Source organism: Rhincodon typus, chromosome 35 (genome assembly GCF_021869965.1).
Source record: "Rhincodon typus isolate 14 chromosome 35, sRhiTyp1.1, whole genome shotgun sequence".
Classification (NCBI taxonomy): Eukaryota; Metazoa; Chordata; class Chondrichthyes; order Orectolobiformes; family Rhincodontidae; genus Rhincodon; species Rhincodon typus.
Window position 1 is genome coordinate 18299433 of NC_063366.1, and position 6000 is coordinate 18305432.

Here is a 6000-nt window from a genome sequence, read left to right on the forward strand (position 1 = left end):
TTCAAATAATCAATTTGAACTTATCAATGATCATTCATTGTTGTAAGAGTCTGTCTGATGGTGTCCTTTAAAGAAAGAAATCTGCCATCCTTAACTAGTCTGGCCTACCTGTTTCTTGTAAAGGCCACATCGTTTTATTTCCATTATTTCTAGATTGTGGACTACTGAAACACATTCTGTATTGTGTACAATCTTGCATCTTCCTGGAACAGTGAGGGCAGAAGCAGAAACTATAGAGCTGAAGTGTTCTGAACAAAGGGGAAATAGCTTGACCACAACAAACTGAGAGGCTCTTGAACAGGTGTCCATGACTTGTGTGGGGCCAGTGCAGCAGACACCCATCTAGACTACAAAAATGAAGGACCAAAAAACCTCTCTGTCTCTTCGCTCTTAAGGGGAGGTATAATGAAGTCTCAAGTAACTACTAGCTGTCCTCCATTAAAATTCTTTGAAACAAAGTGAAAGGGCAAAACCTCAACCAGTGAATGAAAGTGAGCATTTATGTGTTAGCAACCTTGTGTCAGCATCAAAGAACTAAAAAGGAAGAGAAAAAAAGCAATAAATTTAATCCTGTCATCCAGACTGGTGTTATCAAACTGTGTTTCCCCAGTCTTTTTTCTTTTGCCATAATATTCATGAATTGACTATTTGTGTGTGTCTGTCTGTTTGTGAAGGGGGTGGGATTTAAGAAGGGATAGAGTTCAAGTTGTAGAATTATACTTCAGCAATTCAGTTTCGCCTAGTTACTATTAGTTAAAGACAAATTGTTCATAATAAATAGTTACTTCTCTGTTAAGTATTTTCCTTTTAACCTGACTTTGTCATTGGGTATATTGGGGACCTTGACTAAACACTTTCACATTTCATAGAATCCCTACAGTGTGGAAACAGGCTCTTCGGCCCAACAAGTCCACATCAACCCTCAGAGCATCCCACCCAGACCCATTCCCCTATAACCCACCTAATCTACACATCCCTGAACACTATGGGCAATTTAGCATGGCCAATCCACCTAGCCTGGACATCTCTGGAGTGTGGGAGGAAACCAGAGCACCCAGAGGAAACCCACACAGACACAGGGAGAATATGGAAACTCCACACAGACAGTCGCCCAAGGGTGGAATTGAACCTGGGTCTATGGTGCTGTGAGGCAGCAGTGCTAACCACTGAGCCACCTGCAACAGCTCCAGTAACAGTTGGGCTTGATTTCTATGGTACTACCCCAGTGAGTCGTGACAGACTGTAGACCTGTGGTTGAGTCTTAAATGCTTCCTGAAATGGCCGAGTAAACCATTCTATAAGGATACAAGTGCAGGCCTTGCTAGTGATACCTACATCTGGTAAAAGAAAAAAAAGTATTGTGGCTTTGTGCTATAAACAGGATTTAGCTGCTGTAGTTTTTGTCCCACAAGTTAGCCCTACTAAAAATCTCACTGGTTATTTTTAGCTAGGGAGATTGCTTTTCATTCATCCTCATTTCCAATTCTAAACCAGATCTCAATCCATTCAGATTATTATTCCTCAGGGCTTATAGCTCTCTGATATTCTCAACTGAGGAAATTTGTCAAACTTCTGATCAAAAATCCAAATAAACCACATTGCTTGGATGCTTGAGCCCCTGATTGTTTCAGAACTTCCTCAAAGATTTCCAGTACGTCTGTAAGACTTAACACCAGTGACTCACTCCAGGGTCCATTGTTTACAATAAATCCGTAATAGATCATTCTGTACACTTCACTGTAACTGACCTTTCCTTTAGTCTGTTTCTGCCATTTCAACATTGTCTGCACGTTTGCCAAGATTATTGTGAGATGGCAATTTTTTTTTAAAGTCATTGCTGACTGGTCCAAGAGTCATTAAGTCATATAGTCACGCAGCACAGAAGCAGACCCTTGGGTCCAACCAATTTGTGCTGACCATAATCCCAAACTAAACTAGAGCCAGCTGCCCGTGCTTGGCCCATATTCCTCCAAACATTTTCTATTCATAAACCTATCCAAATGTCTTTGAAACATTGTAACTGTACCCGCATCATCCGCTTCTTCTGGAAATTCATTCCAAATACAAACCACTCTCTGTGTAAAGACTTTGCCTTTCATGTCTTTTTTCAATCTTTCTTCTCTCACCTTAAAAATATGCCCACAGTCTTGAAATCCCCCACCACAGGAAAATGACACCTGCCATTACACTTCATAACTTTATAAACCTCTATAAGGTCACTCTTCAACATCCTATTCTCCAGTTAAAAAAGTTCCAGCATATGCAGGCTCTCCTTATAACTCAAATTCTCCATTCCCGGCAACATCCTGGCAAGTCTTTTTTGAACCCTTGCTAACTTAATAATATTCCTCCTATAACAGGGTGACCAGAACAGTACCCTAGATCAGGCCCCACCAATGTCCTGTACAACATGAAGTCCCAACTCCCATACTCAAAGGTCTGAGCAATGAAGCCAAGCATGCTAAATGCCTTCTTAACCACCCTGTCTACATGTGACACAAACTTCAAAGAATTATGTACCTGAACCCCTAGGTCTCTCTGTTCTACAACACTACCCTCATTTGCCCATATTAAAACATCAGTCTCACTTATCATTATGATTGAGCTCTTGTTCTGGCTCTAAGTTAGTGCATTGCTCAGGCCCAGACTGAATAAAAGAGACCATTGAGACTTCTACGCTGCTTGACACAATCCTGGCTAATATTCAGTTTCAACTCATTTTCCTACCCACTCCCCATATCCCTGGGAGGCCAAAAATCTGATTACCTCAGCCTTAAATCTGTTCAACACAGAACAATTCACAACCAGATGGGGTAGAGAATTCAAAAGATTCACAACCCTTGATAGTTCTTCTCTGCTCTGTCTGAAATGATTGTCCCCTTATCCCAACACTGTGTCCCCACAGTTTAAATTTCCCAGTCAGTGGAAACAACCGCTCAATGTCAATCCTTTCAAGTCCCATCAGAATTTTGAATGTTTTGATGAGATCACCTCAGTAATGAAGGTTCATAGTATATTATTGTCTAAGAGTTAGTGTTCTAAACTGAAGTTATAATTCTATGTTTGTTTTAAGAAGGGGAAGACATGGTTTTCATATTCTCTTGAGATTAGTTCTGTGAATGATGCTGGAATATGTGGAAATTTGCTTTGTTTGCATGCATTCTAATGAAGTCCTTAAACACTTGAGGTGAACAGTTCAGTACATTAGAAAAATAAAGTGAGTTTTAAAAAAATGCTATCTCCTAAAGACAGGAATCCAGTAACACAGAAAATCAGAACAGTTTAAAAGAAGTCATTGTACAGGTTTATTCAGGTACAAGAGGTCTCTATCAACAGGGGTACTGTTATTGACAGTAGACTCTGGGCTGAAAAGAAGTCACAAGGTGGCTGAGAAATCAACAAGAGAAAAGCTTCAGAAACAGAAGACTGTTGAAGTGTCAGAGAGGTAGACGTCTTTCAAGACTGCTGAAGATACACATTTAAGGACCATATGTTAAGTAGTAAGTAAGCTAAGTTAGCAAATTGTTTAGGTCCCAAGAAGAGACATTGATCAGATAAAATAGAAGCAAATGAATGCAGAACTTGGCTGAAAAAGAAACCAATTACAACAATGATACCTGAACAAGGAGTTTTAGTGTAGAGGCTGGGACAGCCCATCACTGAGGTTTGAGCATCTGTAAAGGTTGTTGTGGAGGTAAAATGGTTGAATCATTCTTTCTAATTTGCAATAAGACCATTTCACACAGTCCTTGTACAGTTTGCATTTTTCTTTTGTGTGCATTAAACTTTTATGTTCTTTTATTAAAAGAACATTGACTGCGTCTTGTGAATATGCTCAGGAACTGACCACCCTGGTGAAAGAAAAATTAAAATTTATTGTCTATCAAGCCTGGATTCACTCCGAGATGTGACTGGATTATTATTACCATCAGCTGGAATCATTTTTCTAAACTCCAAAGAGCTCACCAGCTTCCTCATTCCAGGATTGACTCTTGTTATACTGCCCGCAATATAAGTATATATCACAAGATCATAAGATGTAGGAGCAGAAATAGGCTATTTGGCCCATTGAGTCTTCTCTGCTATTAAATGGGATTGTGTTTATAATAATTCTCAACTCCACTTTCCTGCCTCTTCCCCATAGCCCTATTGATTGAAACTCTGTTCATCTCTGCTTTGGCAATCTTAATGACCCCTAGTTTCATCAGTCGTCTATGGTAAAGGATTCAGTACCCACCAAAATTTTATTTATTCATTCATTCATGGGATGGAAGCATTGATGGCTTGGCCAATATTTATTGCCCATCCCTAACCTTGAGAAAGTTAAGGTGAACTGGTTTCTAGCACTGCTGCAGTCCTTTTGCTCTCGACAGACCCACAGTGCTATTAAGGAAGGGCATTCCAGGATTTTGACCCAGTGACATTGAAGGAATGGTGATATATTTCCAAGTCAGGATGGTGAGTGACTTGCGGAGGAACTTGCAGGGGATGGTGTCCCCATATTTTTGCTGCTGTCTAAAGATCCTTGGTGAACGTCTGTAGTGCATCATGTAGATAGTATACACTGCTGTAACGGAGTGTCAGTGGTGGACAGTGTGGATCTTTGTGGATGTGGTGCCAATCAAGCGGGGCTGCTCTGTCCTGGACGGTGTTGAGTTTCTTGGGCATTGTTGGAGATGCACCCATCCAGGCAGAAATTCCTCCTGACTGCTGTCTTAAATGGGCGACCACTGAGATTATGCCCTCATACCCTGGAATCTTCCCACAAGGGGAAACAAGCTCTCAGCATCCACTCCCTAAGCTTAACAAAGTCACCTCTCATTTTACCCGAACTTCAATGAGGAAAGGCCCGAACTACTCTCCTCATAGGAAAATCCCTCTATACATGGGACGAACCCAGCGAACCTTCCCTGGACTGCTTCCAATGCTAGTACGTCTTTCCTTAGATAAGGGGGCCAGAGCCTTCCTTAAATATGGAGACCACAACTTTACTTGGCTGTGAAGCCTAATGAAGCGTCTGTACTACTGTAGCAAGACTGCTTTATTCCTGTACTCTGATCCCCTTGTGACAAAGTCTAATGCGACAAAGTCTAATGCGACATTTGCCTTCATAATTGCTGGTCACTGCATTTATCCTGAGGCTACCAAACCGTTCAGGGATGATAGACTGTAACTGCCCACAATTGGAATTTTATAAAATGTCTCGGCAAAATTAACTTCCTGTTTGCTACTGGCGGTGCAGTAAGTAAGGAAACAAAAACACCGATGGTGTCCATTTCTTAATTTGCATTTGGCACTTTTAAATGAAACTGGATGCATTAAAAAAAGACAGAAACTGCGGATGCTGGAACTCAGAAACAAAGATGTTGTGCATTTTTTTAAAAAAATGAAGCCATTATTAAGATCATCTGCCCCAACATCATTTTTTGTGGCCTAGCATCAAAATTTGCTTCTGTAAAGCGCTGCAGGCGCTATATAAATTCAAGCACATTTTGGTGCTGAGGCATTACAGGGTGGGCGAGAGAGAGAGAATGAAAAGGTGGGGTTTGCCTGGGCGGGAGGGTTGGGGTCCGGGAGTGGATCGAGGCAGCGCATGATGAAACCAATGTTCACAGAGTGGACCAAATGGCACAGCAGAGAGGAATGATGACATTGAGGCGGCGCTTGTGTACAAACTGAGTTGCCAGGGCAATAGCAAGCAGAGAGCAACCTGCGTGTGTTGAGCGAGGTTAGACAAAGTCACAGATTCAGTCTGGATGGTTCGCTTCAAGGTTTCACTTCTTCCCTGTGTAGAGCACGTCCTCCCGGCCAGACCCCTCCCTCTGGCAGCGCGTCTCCAATGGGCCCGCATACCTATGTTAGACCCCACCCCGTTTCCAACAAACACAGGGGAAAGCCCGGAGTGACTCACTCACTAACTCACGAGGTGCAAATTTCGACATCCCATCTTATACTTTGACTGATTCAGGGGTGGGACTATTCGGCAATGGGACAGACTAC